This window comes from Leuciscus leuciscus, assembly GCF_965113295.1.
Source record: "Leuciscus leuciscus genome assembly, chromosome: 3".
Lineage (NCBI taxonomy): Eukaryota > Metazoa > Chordata > Actinopteri > Cypriniformes > Leuciscidae > Leuciscus > Leuciscus leuciscus.
This window is the reverse complement of record NC_138727.1, coordinates 25381088-25395905: the sequence shown is the minus strand read 5'-3', so window position 1 is coordinate 25395905 and position 14818 is coordinate 25381088. Positions and strand designations below refer to the sequence as shown.

The 14818-nt window shown below is 39.7% G+C and overlaps 1 protein-coding gene and 1 long non-coding RNA gene across 2 annotated transcripts in view; both read left to right on the top strand.

The window, feature by feature from the left end:
- The window catches only part of LOC309495519 (baculoviral IAP repeat-containing protein 2-like), a gene marked incomplete at its 3' end in the record, with an annotated part of 281365 nt that overhangs the window by 93665 nt on the left and 172882 nt on the right, over positions 1-14818 (top strand). The window lies entirely within an intron of this gene.
- Positions 12138-13828, top strand: LOC309494120. Its single transcript, XR_014204227.1, has 3 exons — positions 12138-13218; positions 13376-13597; positions 13673-13828. It is a non-coding gene; the product is annotated as an uncharacterized lncRNA (long non-coding RNA).

Sequence of the window (14818 nt, the reverse complement as noted above, 5' to 3'; positions counted from 1 at the left end):
CTATGGAGTTGCTTGGGAGCTGGGAGCTTTAAACTTAAGAAGTTTAAATTGGTTTAAAGTTTAAAGTAGTTTGAAGTTTATGACAGAGAGATAGATAGATAAATAAGTTAGATAGATACACACACACACACACACATACACACACACACACACACACACACACACACACACACACACACACACACACACACACACACACACACTCAAACAGACTACCTCGCTCACACACTCACTCAGACACTCAGACACACACACACATACACACACTCAGAGTTTATGAGTTTAGAGTTTATAAGTGTATAAATTGATGAGTTTATAAGTGTACATTTACATTTACATTTATTCATTTAGCTGACGCTTTTAATCCAAAGCGACTTACAATTGCTATATATGTCAGAGGTCGCACGCCTCTGGAGCAACTAGGGGTTAAGTGTCTTGCTCAGGGACACATTGGTGTCTCACAGTGGATTCGAACCCGGGTCTCTCACACCAAAGGCATGTGTCTTATCCATTGCGCCACCACCACCCCTAAATGAGTTTAGAGTTCAGAGTTTATTAATTTATGAGTTTAAGAGTTCATAAGTCTATGAATTCATGAGTTTATTAGTTAATTAGTTATTAAATTTAAGTTAATTAGTTTATAAGTGTATGAGATTAGAGTTTATTAGTTTAAATGAGTTTCATTGGCTAATATATATAGAATGGCAGTTTGAATTAGTCTTCAAGGGATTTAGATTAGAATTTTTGTCGGTTGGTGAGTTAGAATTTTTTTAGAATGCCCAATGTTAAGTCAATGGGAGTTTTTCCGAGTTTTGATCGTCATTTGTAGGAAAACCGTAAGTCCGATCAGTCTGAAAAGATAAAGCAACTAACTTCAGATCAGTTTGAGTGTCTGAGCCGAGTTTGGAGTATGTAGAGTTAAAGCTCTAGGAGGAGTTTGAGTCAACAGTTTTCACAGAAGAATAATAATAATATTAACTAGATGCGAAAGTTCGTCGAGACAAACTTTAAGTTGGCTTGAGAAAGTTTGGAGCAGAACATTTTTTGCTAGGCGGTTGCTAGGATGTTGCTATGGTGTTGCTAGGGTATTTTGGGAGGTTGCTAGGGTGTTCTGGGTGGTTGCTAGGTGGTTGCTAGGGTGTCCTGGGTGGTTGCTAGGGTCTTTTGGGTGGTTGCTAGGTGGTTGCTAGGGTCTTCTGGGTGGTTGCTAGGGTGTTTTGGGTGGTTGCTAGGGTATTCTGGGTGGTTGCTATGCGGTTGCTAGGATATTTAGGGTGGTTGCTAGGGTCTTTTGGGTGGTTGCTAGGCGGTTGCTAGGGTGTTCTGGGTGGTTGCTATGCGGTTGCTAGGATATTTAGGGTGGTTGCTAGGGTCTTTTGGGTGGTTGCTAGGCGGTTGCTAGGGTGTTCTGGGTGGTTGCTATGCGGTTGCTAGGATATTTAGGGTGGTTGCTAGGGTCTTTTGGGTGGTTGCTAGGCGGTTGCTAGGGTATTTTGGGTGGTTGCTAGGGTATTCTTGGTGGTTGCTAGGGTCTTTTGGGTGGTTGCTAGGCGGTTGCTAGGGTGTTCTGGGTGGTTGCTAGGGTGTTTTGGGTGGTTGCTAGGATATTCTGGGTGGTTGCTAGGCGGTTGCTAGGATATTTTGGGTGGTTGATAGGGTGTTTTAGATGGTTGCTAGGGTGTTCTGGGTGGTTGCTAGGCGGTTGCTAGGATATTTTGGGTGGTTGCTAGGGTGTTTTGGGTGGTTGCTAGGGTGTTCTGGGTGGTTGCTAGGGTGTTATGGGTGGTTACTAGGATGTTTTGTGTGGTTGCTATGGTGTTGCTAGGGTATTTTGGGTGGTTGCTAGGGTCTTTTGGGTGGTTGCTAGGCGGTTGCTAGGGTGTTTTGGGTGGTTGCTAGTTGGTTGCTAGGGTGTTCTGGGTGGTTGCTAGGATATTTTGGGTGGTTACTAGGGTGTTCTGGGTGGTTGCTAGGGTGTTCTGGGTGGTTGCTATGGAGTTGCTTGGGAGCTGGGAGCTTTAAACTTAAGAAGTTTAAATTGGTTTAAAGTTTAAAGTAGTTTGAAGTTTATGACAGAGAGATAGATAGATAAATAAGTTAGATAGATACACACACACACACACACATACACACACACACACACACACACACACACACACACACACACACACACTCAAACAGACTACCTCGCTCACACACTCACTCAGACACTCAGACACACACACACATACACACACTCAGAGTTTATGAGTTTAGAGTTTATAAGTGTATAAATTGATGAGTTTATAAGTGTACATTTACATTTACATTTATTCATTTAGCTGACGCTTTTAATCCAAAGCGACTTACAATTGCTATATATGTCAGAGGTCGCACGCCTCTGGAGCAACTAGGGGTTAAGTGTCTTGCTCAGGGACACATTGGTGTCTCACAGTGGATTCGAACCCGGGTCTCTCACACCAAAGGCATGTGTCTTATCCATTGCGCCACCACCACCCCTAAATGAGTTTAGAGTTCAGAGTTTATTAATTTATGAGTTTAAGAGTTCATAAGTCTATGAATTCATGAGTTTATTAGTTAATTAGTTATTAAATTTAAGTTAATTAGTTTATAAGTGTATGAGATTAGAGTTTATTAGTTTAAATGAGTTTCATTGGCTAATATATATAGAATGGCAGTTTGAATTAGTCTTCAAGGGATTTAGATTAGAATTTTTGTCGGTTGGTGAGTTAGAATTTTTTTAGAATGCCCAATGTTAAGTCAATGGGAGTTTTTCCGAGTTTTGATCGTCATTTGTAGGAAAACCGTAAGTCCGATCAGTCTGAAAAGATAAAGCAACTAACTTCAGATCAGTTTGAGTGTCTGAGCCGAGTTTGGAGTATGTAGAGTTAAAGCTCTAGGAGGAGTTTGAGTCAACAGTTTTCACAGAAGAATAATAATAATATTAACTAGATGCGAAAGTTCGTCGAGACAAACTTTAAGTTGGCTTGAGAAAGTTTGGAGCAGAACATTTTTTGCTAGGCGGTTGCTAGGATGTTGCTATGGTGTTGCTAGGGTATTTTGGGAGGTTGCTAGGGTGTTCTGGGTGGTTGCTAGGTGGTTGCTAGGGTGTCCTGGGTGGTTGCTAGGGTCTTTTGGGTGGTTGCTAGGTGGTTGCTAGGGTCTTCTGGGTGGTTGCTAGGGTGTTTTGGGTGGTTGCTAGGGTATTCTGGGTGGTTGCTATGCGGTTGCTAGGATATTTAGGGTGGTTGCTAGGGTCTTTTGGGTGGTTGCTAGGCGGTTGCTAGGGTTTTTTGGGTGGTTGCTAGAGTATTCTGGGTGGTTGCTAGGGTATTTTGGGTGGTTGCTATGCGGTTGCTAGGATATTTAGGGTGGTTGCTAGGGTCTTTTGGGTGGTTGCTAGGCGGTTGCTAGGGTTTTTTGGGTGGTTGCTAGAGTATTCTGGGTGGTTGCTAGGGTATTTTGGGTGGTTGCTAGGGTCTTTTGGGTGGTTGCTAGGGTCTTTTGGGTGGTTGATAGGTGGTTGCTAGGGTGTTATGGGTGTTACTAGGATGTTTTGTGTGGTTGCTATGGTGTTGCTAGGGTATTTTGGGTGGTTGCTAGGGTCTTTTGGGTGGTTGCTAGGCGGTTGCTAGGGTGTTTTGGGTGGTTGCTAGGGTGTTCTGGGTGGTTGCTAGGCGGTTGCTAGGGTGTTATGGGTGGTTACTAAGATGTTTTGTGTGGTTGCTATGGTGTTGCTAGTATTTTGGGTGGTTGCTAGGGTGTTTTGGGTGGTTGCTAGGGTCTTTTGGGTGGTTGCTATGGTGTTGCTAGGGTATTTTGGGTGGTTGCTAGGGTGTTTTGGTTGGTTGCTAGGGTCTTTTGGGTGGTTGCTAGGCGGTTGCTAGGATATTTTGGGTGGTTGCTAGGGTGTTTTGGGTGGTTGCTAGGGTGTTCTGGGTGGTTGCTAGGCGGTTGCTAGGGTGTTATGGGTGGTTACTAGGATGTTTTGTGTGGTTGCTATGGTGTTGCTAGGGTATTTTGGTTGGTTGCTAGGGTGTTTTGGGTGGTTGCTAGGGTCTTTTGGGTGGTTGCTAGGCGGTTGCTAGGGTGTTTTGGGTGGTTGCTAGGGTCTTTTGGGTGGTTGCTAGGATATTTTGGGTGGTTGCTAGGGTCTTTTGGGTGGTTGCTAGGGTGTTCTGGGTGGTTGCTAGGTGGTTGCTAGGGTGTTCTGGGTGGTTGCTATGGTATTCAGAGCGGTAGATAGATAGACACACACACACACACACACACACACACACACACACTCAGAGTTTGAGTTTAGAGTTTATAAGTGTATAAATTGATGAGTTTATAAGTGTACAAGTTTTTGAGTTCAGAGTTTATAAGTTTAAATGAGTTTAGAGTTCAGAGTTTATTAATTTATGAGTTTAAGAGTTCATAAGTCTATGAATTCATGAGTTTATTAGTTAATTAGTTATAAAATTTAAGTTAATTAGTTTATAAGTGTATGAGATTAGAGTTTATTAGTTTAAATGAGTTTCATTGGCTAATATATATAGAATGGCAGTTTGAATTAGTTTTCAAGGGATTTAGATTTAAAATTTTGTCGGTTGGTGAGTTTGAATTTTTTTAGAATGCCCAATGTTAAGTCAATGGGAGTTTTTCCGAGTTTTGATCGTCATTTGTAGGAAAACCGTAAGTCCGATCAGTCTGAAAAGATATAGCAACTAACTTCAGATCAGTTTGAGTGTCTGAGCCGAGTTTGGAGTATGTAGAGTTAAAGCTCTAGGGCGAGTTTGAGTCAACAGTTTTTCACAGAAGAATAATAATAATAATACTAGATGCGAAAGTTCGTCGAGACAAACTTTAAGTTGGCTTGAGAAAGTTTGGACCAGAACGTTTTTTGCTAGGCGGTTGCTAGGATGTTGCTATGGTGTTGCTAGGGTATTTTGGGAGGTTGCTAGGGTGTTCTGGGTGGTTGCTAGGTGGTTGCTAGGGTGTCCTGGGTGGTTGCTAGGGTCTTTTGGGTGGTTGCTAGGGTATTTTGGGTGGTTGCTAGGCGGTTGCTAGGGTGTTCTGGGTGGTTGCTAGGGTGTTTTGGGTGGTTGCTAGGGTGTTTTGGGTGGTTGCTAGGATATTCTGGGTGGTTGCTAGGCGGTTGCTAGGGTCTTTTGGGTGGTTGCTAGGGTCTTTTGGGTGGTTGCTAGGCGGTTGCTAGGGTATTTTGGGTGGTTGCTAGGCTATTTTGGGTGGTTGCTAGGGTCTTTTGGGTGGTTGCTAGGTGGTTGCTAGGATATTTTCGGTGGTTGCTAGGGTGTCTTGGGTGGTTGCTAGGCGGTTGCTAGGGTATTTTGGGTGGTTGCTAGGGTATTTTGGGTGGTTGCTAGGCGGTTGCTAGGGTGTTATGGGTGGTTACTAAGATGTTTTGTGTGGTTGCTATGGTGTTGCTAGTATTTTGGGTGGTTGCTAGGGTGTTTTGGGTGGTTGCTAGGGTCTTTTGGGTGGTTGCTATGGTGTTGCTAGGGTATTTTGGGTGGTTGCTAGGGTGTTCTGGGTGGTTGCTAGGCTATTTTGGGTGGTTGCTAGGGTCTTTTGGGTGGTTGCTAGGCGGTTGCTAGGGTCTTTTGGGTGGTTGCTATGGTATTCTGGGTGGTTGCTAGGGTCTTTTGGGTGGTTGCTAGGCGGTTGCTAGGGTGTTTTGGGTGGTTGCTAGGGTGTTTTGGGTGGTTGCTAGGGTATTCTGGGTGGTTGCTAGGCGGTTGCTAGGATATTTTGGGTGGTTGCTAGGGTGTTTTGGGTGGTTGCTAGGGTGTTCTGGGTGGTTGCTAGGCGGTTGCTAGGGTGTTTTGGGTGGTTACTAGGATGTTTTGTGTGGTTGCTATGGTGTTGCTAGGGTATTTTGGGTGGTTGCTAGGGTCTTTTGGGTGGTTGCTAGGCGGTTGCTAGGGTGTTTTGGGTGGTTACTAGGATGTTTTGTGTGGTTGCTATGGTGTTGCTAGGGTATTTTGGGTGGTTGCTAGGGTCTTTTGGGTGGTTGCTAGGCGGTTGCTAGGGTGTTTTGGGTGGTTGCTAGGGTGTTTTGGGTGGTTGCTATGGTCTTTTGGGTGGTTGCTAGGCGGTTGCTAGGGTGTTTTGGGTGGTTGCTAGGGTCTTTTGGGTGGTTGCTAGGCGGTTGCTAGGGTGTTTTGGGTGGTTACTAGGATGTTTTGTGTGGTTGCTATGGTGTTGCTAGGGTATTTTGGGTGGTTGCTAGGGTCTTTTGGGTGGTTGCTAGGCGTTTGCTCGGGTGTTTTGGGTGGTTGCTAGGGTGTTTTGGGTGGTTGCTATGGTCTTTTGGGTGGTTGCTAGGCGGTTGCTAGGGTGTTTTGGGTGGTTGCTAGGGTCTTTTGGGTGGTTGCTAGGATATTTTGGGTGGTTGCTAGGGTCTTTTGGGTGGTTGCTAGGGTGTTCTGGGTGGTTGCTATGGTATTCAGAGCGGTAGATAGATAGATACACACACACACACACACACACACACTCAGAGTTTATGAGTTTAGATTTTATAAGTGTATAAATTTATGAGTTTATAAGTGTACAAGTTTTTGAGTTTAGAGTTTATAAGTTTAAATGAGTTTAGAGTTCAGAGTTTATTAATTTATGAGTTTAAGAGTTCATAAGTCTATGAATTCATGAGTTTATTAGTTAATTAGTTATTCAATTTAAGTTAATTAGTTTATAAGTGTATGAAATTAGAGTTTATTAGTTTAAATGAGTTTCATTGGCTAATATATATAGAATGGCAGTTTGATTTAGTTTTCAAGGGATTTAGATTTGAATTTTTGTCGGTTGGTGAGTTTGAATTTTTTTAGAATGCCCAATGTTAAGTCAATGGGACTTTTTCCGAGTTTTGATCGTCATTTGTAGGAAAACCGTAAGTCCGATCAGTCTGAAAAGATATAGCATAAAACTTCAGATCAGTTTGAGTGTCTGAGCCGAGTTTGGAGTATGTAGAGTTAAAGCTCTAGGGCGAGTTTGAGTCAATAGTTTTTCACAGAAGAATAATAATAATATTATTAATAATAAGTTTAAATAGGATTTCAATATGTTGGCTCTCTCAAGCCAACTTAATTAATAATAAGTTTAAATAGGATTTCAATATGTTGGCTTTCTCAAGCCAACTTAATAATAATATTAATAATAATAATAAGTTTAAATAGGATTTCAATATGTTGGCTTTCTCAAGCCAACTTAATAAGTTTAAATAGGATTTCAATATGTTGGCTCTCTCAAGCCAACTTAATAAGTTTAAGTACAATATCAGTAAGTTGGCTTTCTCAAGCCAACTTAATAATAAGTTTAAATAGGATTTCAATATGTTGGCTCTCTCAAGCCAACTTAACTAGATGCGAAAGTTCGTCGAGACAAACTTTAAGTTGGCTTGAGAAAGTTTGGACCAGAAAGTTTTTTGCTAGGCGGTTGCTAGGATGTTATGGGTGGTTGCTATGGTGTTGCTAGGGTATTTTGGGAGGTTGCTAGGGTGTTCTGGGTGGTTGCTAGGTGGTTGCTAGGGTGTCCTGGGTGGTTGCTAGGGTCTTTTGGGTGGTTGCTAGGTGGTTGCTAGGGTCTTTTGGGTGGTTGCTAGGCGGTTGCTAGGGTGTTCTGGGTGGTTGCTAGGGTCTTTTGGGTGGTTGCTAGGGTCTTTTGGGTGGTTGCTAGGGTGTTTTGGGTGGTTGCTAGGGTCTTTTGGGTGGTTGCTAGGCGGTTGCTAGGGTCTTTTGGGTGGTTGCTAGGGTGTTTTGGGTGGTTGCTAGGATATTCTGGGTGGTTGCTAGGCGGTTGCTAGGGTCTTTTGGGTGGTTGCTAGGGTCTTTTGGGTGGTTGCTAGGCGGTTGCTAGGGTATTTTGGGTGGTTGCTAGGCTATTTTGGGTGGTTGCTAGGGTCTTTTGGGTGGTTGCTAGGTGGTTGCTAGGATATTTTCGGTGGTTGCTAGGGTGTCTTGGGTGGTTGCTAGGCGGTTGCTAGGGTATTTTGGGTGGTTGCTAGGGTATTTTGGGTGGTTGCTAGGCGGTTGCTAGGGTATTTTGGGTGGTTGCTAGGGCATTTTGGGTGGTTGCTAGGCGGTTGCTAGGGTATTTTGGGTGGTTGCTATGGTATTCTGGGTGGTTGCTAGGGTCTTTTGGGTGGTTGCTAGGCGGTTGCTAGGGTGTTCTGGGTGGTTGCTAGGGTATTCTGGGTGGTTGCTAGGCTGTTCTATAGATAGATAGATAGATAGATAGATAGATAGATGGATAGATAGATAGATATTAGATACTTAGATGAGTTTAAATAAATCACTCTAGGTTATAAATGTAGAATTCTAGTACATTTAGAGTTTATAAGTTTAAACGAGTCTAAGAGTTCAGAGTTTATTAATTCTTTTAATATCTATCATACATTTTATATCAACAACTCATAATAATAATAAAAAGTTATATTGTAAGAACAGCTAATGTGGAGATGGACGTGCGTTGTCACAGTAACCAGGTGAAGGAAATTAGGAAACTAAATTGCTACATTATGAGACACAATTGCCCTGCTTCTTAAAATGCAATGGTTAAAAAATCCCCCCTATAAAGTCAACTTTGTATTTAAAGACAAAATGCATTTCTGATAAATGTGACCGTTGTAATCTACCCGAAAATGTTGAGCAAGTAATTACTAAGAGTTCAGAGTTTATTAATTAATGAGTTTAAGAGTTTGTAATGAATTCATGAGTTAATAAGTGTATGTGTTCATAAGTTTTAAAAGAAGTTTAAAGTAGTTTAAAGTAGTTAGAAGTTTAAATTGGTTAGAAGTTTAAAGTAGTCAGAAGTTTAATTGGTTAGAAGTTTAAAGTTTGATGGATAATTAGATAGATTACACGCAGGGGTGCCCAATCCTGCTCCTGCCGATCGACTGTTGGACATCTCCAACCCTAATCAAACACACCTGCTTTAATTTTCATGCGATCCTGAATACCTTAATTGGTTGCTTCAGGTGTGTATAGGGTAGAAGATTAACTGTGCAAGGACAGTCGATCGGCAGGAGCAGGATGGTTACATTTTATCAGTGAGAATATTTTAAATTCAAAAAGTCAACTTTGTATTTAAAGACAAAATACATTTCTGATAAATGTGACCGTTGTAATGTACCCGAAAATGTTGAGCATGTTATTTTGTGGTGTAATACATAATAGTGCTGAAAGGATCAGTTTACGTGATATAGGCCGTCGATGGATAACGACTATCACTTTTGAAGTGAAATGTGAAACTAAATGAAAGTGTTGCGGCATTACAGGTTAATATGCTCACATGCAAGATTACTTTTGATACTTTTTCAGCGTTGAGCATTACCACCAATCACACAAGTCTCTGTTGAGCTCATAATGCAATAACCAATCAGATTAGTTAACGATGAAGAAACAAACTGCGGGTTCGTGAGTTTTTGCCAGGTTTTTGCCGCGTTCACGTCATGTGCTCACCACCTCAGTCAGTCAGTCAGACACTGACTGGATTTTGCCAATTCGCTCGATGAAAAGTGTCAGATAGCCTACGATGTAAGTAAGATATTAATTTATAATCCTTTTGATTTTTCATGCTACTAAAATAACTCTTGTTTTTCTAATGCGTAAAAAGCAATTAACTGATTCCGAAATGGTTCTTGTCATACAAGAATGACATTTTCCCCCTCACATAAAAACCCCCCCCCCGCTTTATATTTATATATTTATATTTTTTTAATCGACGTTATTCATTATAACAAAATCCAGAGCAATAATGATGTTTTATCAGTTAAAGCAGGGGCGTAGCCACGGGTGTGCCGGTGCCACCCACAGTGGCAGCTGGCACACCTAAAAATGGATGCAGAATTATTTTATAGTCTCAATAAAAAATGTTTTACTAAACTTGGGCTATTGTTGTTTACTTAGAATATATATATTTTAAAATCAACCCTTTCACGCGTAAGTTCAAAATATTTTAACTGACCCCTTGTTTCCATGGCGACGCGTCATGATTGTCACATGACACACCGCAGCCACAACAATACATAGACTGCGTCCCAATGTGCATACTATCCATCCTAAATAGTATGTGACATTAGTAATTGCAGGGCCGGTTCTAGACATTAGGAGGCCCTAGGCAAAATTCATGTTGGAGGCCCCCCACCCCCAATTAAAAAACACTTGAAACAAATATGATTCCTAACCTTTTTATTTATACAACATTTCATTTTAAAAAGTGCATAAGTTTGGACACATTACTATTTTTTAATGTTTTTGAAAGAAGTCTCTTATGCTCATCAAGCCTGGATTTATTTGATCAAAAATACAGAAAAATAATATAGTGAAATATTATTAAAATTTAAAATAATGGTTTTCTATTTTACTATACTTTATATTTATGTGATGCAAAGCTGAATTTAGTGTCACGTGATCCTTCAGAAAACTTTATAATATTCTGATTTATTATCAAATGTTAGAAATTGTGCTTAAAGGAGAAGTTAACTTTTAAAATGAAAATTCTGTCATCATATACTCACCCTCATGTTGTTTCAAACCTGTATGAATTTCTTTCTTCTGCTGAACACAAAGGAAGATATTTAGAAGAATGTCAGTAACCAGACAGTTTTTGGGTCCCATTGACTTCCATAGTAGGAAAAAAAAAATACTTTGGAAGTCAATGGGACCCAAAAACTGTCTGGTTACTGACATTCTTCTAAATATCTTCCTTTGTGTTCAGCAGAAGAAAGAAATTCATACAGGTTTGAAACAACATGAGGGTGAGTATATGATGACAGAATTTTCATTTTAAAAGTTAACTTCTCCTTTAATATTTATTTTATAACCCGTGATACTTTTTTTCAGGATTTTTGATTATTAAAAAGTTCTTTTAAAAAAGTCTTCACTATCACTTTTTATATATTTAACACATCCTTGCTGAATATTCCTGTTTTTTTCTGTATTTTTGATCAAATAAATGCAGGCTTGTAGAGCATAATAATAAACTTCTTTCAAAAACATTAAAAATAGTAATGGGTCCAGACTTTTACCGGTACTGTATGTACATATTAATCAAACTTTATCTAAGGTAATCTCTTTTTTGTTTAATGAAGATGTTATTGTTGTTTTTGTTATTTTGCTGTTTTATTCAATTTATTCACAGTTCCAGAATCCCACTTCAGTAGATGAGCATAAGTGCTTTTATATTGCATTGCTACCTTAAATATGCTATAGCCTACACAAATCAAGTGGAAGAGAAAGACACGATCGCAACTGAGCAGAAAAAAATATATAAACTGATATTATTGGCGTAATGTCAGGGTATAATCTAATCATCAGCAGAATTTAGAAGATAGACCCATAGATATGAGATCCTTTATTTGAAACATTTAAAAATGTTGTAGTGTGTTGGCTTTTTAACTTAGAATACAGACGTCTTGTCTTTTAATTTTGTAGCTTTTTTACTAGTCAGCTCCCGACGCGATGTTATTCATTGTACGCGCAAATTCAAAGCGTCGCGTCTGGGCACGTTAATGACGCTCGCGCTCTTTTAAACTCGTAATAAAGCGGTGAATGATTTTTCCAGAAATGACGCTGATCTACAGTACAAGTTTATATTTAGAATACATTGCAATCACTCCAAAATAGATGACGACAACTCACACACCTTTATTATGAGCTGTGCTTCTTTGTGTGCTTATTAGGCTTTTGCCTCGCAGCACCTGATGGATGCGTTCGTTACACATACTTTCAGAAGCCGGCACCCGCTTTGTAACGGACACATTAATTGGTTTAACTGCAGTAATGTAACAGTCTATGGTTAAGATAAACATCGTCACTATTTTTAGTTAAATATTGAAATAAATTGTAGATAGGACATTTGTAATTTATTTTTTTATTTTATTTTTTTTGTCCCTCTTCTGTCTGGGCCCCATCCCGCCAATCGGGCCCTAGGCACGTGCCTAGTTTGCCTTTGCGTTAATCCGGCTCTGAGTAATTGTCAATACTATTTAGGGCAGATAGGGTGGATAGTATGCACGTTGGGACGCAGGGATACAGTCGGCATCTAGTCATAGTTGGGGGCGTGGTCTGGTGTGGCGAGGGTGGAGTCGGCGTGGGGGAAAACACTGCGAACATCGTGTGTATTTTGAATGACAAAAATGTCATATTGCGAGTCATTGACGCCTGCCGACCGGCAACGGTACATTGCAAAATTAACTGCAATAGGTTATGATTGCCCTTATTTAATTAAGAGGTTAGAGTAACAAGACACAATAGAGCTGATGAATTCAGGATCAAAATTAATCTTTGCAATGCTCACTTGGAGTGCATAATGACTTTATTAATAGCCAGAAACATTTTATTCATTCATTTATTGAAACACTTTATTATTATTATTATTATTATTATATAAATGTATTATATTATCAAAAAAACATTTAGCATTGTCAGGCTTTTTATTTGTGCTTGGTTGATAAAACAACAAGCTGTAAACGTTTGGGTTTTTGACCTGCCACAAGATGGCACTGTTTTCAACATTCCTGATGCTTCGAATCTTTTCCTGAAACAATCAGAGAACAGCTCATGCATTTTAAATTTTTCGGAATTTACGCAATGTTATTCAAATTGAAAACCCCCATTCTAAAACCCCATAAAAACAAACAACCCTGTAATGTAATGGGGTGAATGCAAAGAAACACACAACAAGATATTCGAACAAACAGTCTTTAATAATATGTAAAGTACTTAGGAACATTTAGAAATATAAAACAATCAGAACTTAAGAAAACAAAACCAAATCAAAGTCAAAAACACATTTTAAGCCTCAGTGTTTTCAACTTCTAGGGATTCTGCGGCTTCTGTGGCCTCAATAAGGTCCAGGGATTCTGTGGCCTCAATAAGGTCCAGGGATTCTGCGGCCTCGATAAGGTCAAGGGATTCTGCATCCTCTGCTGCATCCAGGGATTTTGCGGCCTCAGTTGTATCCACGGCCTCAAGTTTCAGCACACGGTGATGAATGTGCTGAACTTTTAATGTAATTGGCAGCTGCTGTACCAAGTCATTTATATTGCCATGGTAAAAATGGCTTGGTACAGCATAGTCTTCAAGTTCACTGTCCAACAAGATGAGCATATCATTATCCTCGGACACGCCAATAATTGTCAGCACTGCTTCAAGGATCTCGCGCTCTCCGATCTGGTGAAAAATAAATAAAAAAACATCCACACTTAGGGTTAAGGTTAGTGTTACAGTTAGATTATTATAAACAGTAAAAATGTATTGATTACAATTCACAATATTTTAATGCTTGCAGTTTAATTGTTTTTTATTTTTTATTAATGGCTGTTTAATTGTCTTTGATAACCTTTGAAATTTATATTTGTTTACCTTGACAGTCGTATAGTTGGAGGAGTCAAATTTGCCTCCTCCATTGGGCCGAATGTTTGCCCTTAGGTGGCTGACCTCCACCTTATCCCCGACGTACAGGTCCATCAACGCCTCTTCTCTCCATAAAGTCACCTCCAGAAGTTTTATTCCAGACCTCAAAGAAAGGTCCAGGAGGGGATACTGGGCCCGAGTCATCCTGGCCACTTGCACCTGGAAAATAACAGCCCAGTGTCACAGATGAGTGTTTCTCAATCCTGGTCCAGGTATCCCCAACACTGAATATTTTCTATGTATTCCCAATCAAGGTTAATTCACCTAAATGTGTATCTCAAATAAAAGTGTTAGGGTACTATAGGACTGTGATTGAGAAACACAATTATAATAGCTTACATTTACCTAGGTTAAGTAAACCAGGATAATGTACTAGATATTCAATTGTGCTTTTAAATTCACTCACTTTCTCAATGGTTCCCTGCAGACTCAGGTATCCAGTGCTTGAGAAGACTTCCTGTTCTTCCCCGGTTACAAATGGGGAAGGAGGACAGAGGACCTCTTTTGCAGCTCTCTCTGCCTCCTCGGTTATGGCCAGTGGGGAGGTTTTAAATTTTCTGCTTGACCGGTTTAAGAAAATACACTGCCGGCCATATTGTTTAGAGAGGGTGTAATTTTTTATGATGTATGATCCACCCTCTTCAAACTCCGGGTCACTACCATTTTTTATTGAGGTGTACCATGTCTGTCCATCAGTTAGGGCGGACAGTGTGGTCACCTTGTATTGTCCAACATCAATTATGTTGTTGTTGGATGTGAAATTTAAAGCCTTTTGGCTCCTGCGGCTACCCACACATTTGACTTTTAGCGGTGCTTGCTGACTGTAGGGGGTTGCCATCCTAAGAATAATACACAAAAAAGGGTAAGGTTATAACTTTCATAATGTTTTCAATGACTTTCTAACACATGAAAATATCATGATACATGACCTGTTTTTTTTTTTATATTTCACAGGAATTTATTTATTTATTCATGTTGTTTTATTTATAGTTTAGTTTAGATTTATTTATTGAAAGTCAATGATAAAATTTCTAATGAAGTAAAGTTTTACCTCAGAAAATAAACTCAACCTTAGCCATAACCCTATAGACGGGCCCTTTTCCAATGAATATTTACATCACAAGAAATGTTAATCAACTTCCAATTCATAAATTAATCGCGTCAATACATTTCTTGTGAGGTAAAAAATTACCTCAGGACAGGACTTCTCTCTTTTTTTACTTAATATTTCACAGGAATTGATTTATTTATTCATGTAGTTGATTTATATATTAAAAGTCATTGATACAATTTCTAATGAGGTAAAGTTTTACCTCAGAAAATGAAATTTCCTGTCAGCTAATGGAAAGGGCTTTTTTCTGACTTTTTTATTATTTGTATTTATTAATTTCTTTGTAAAT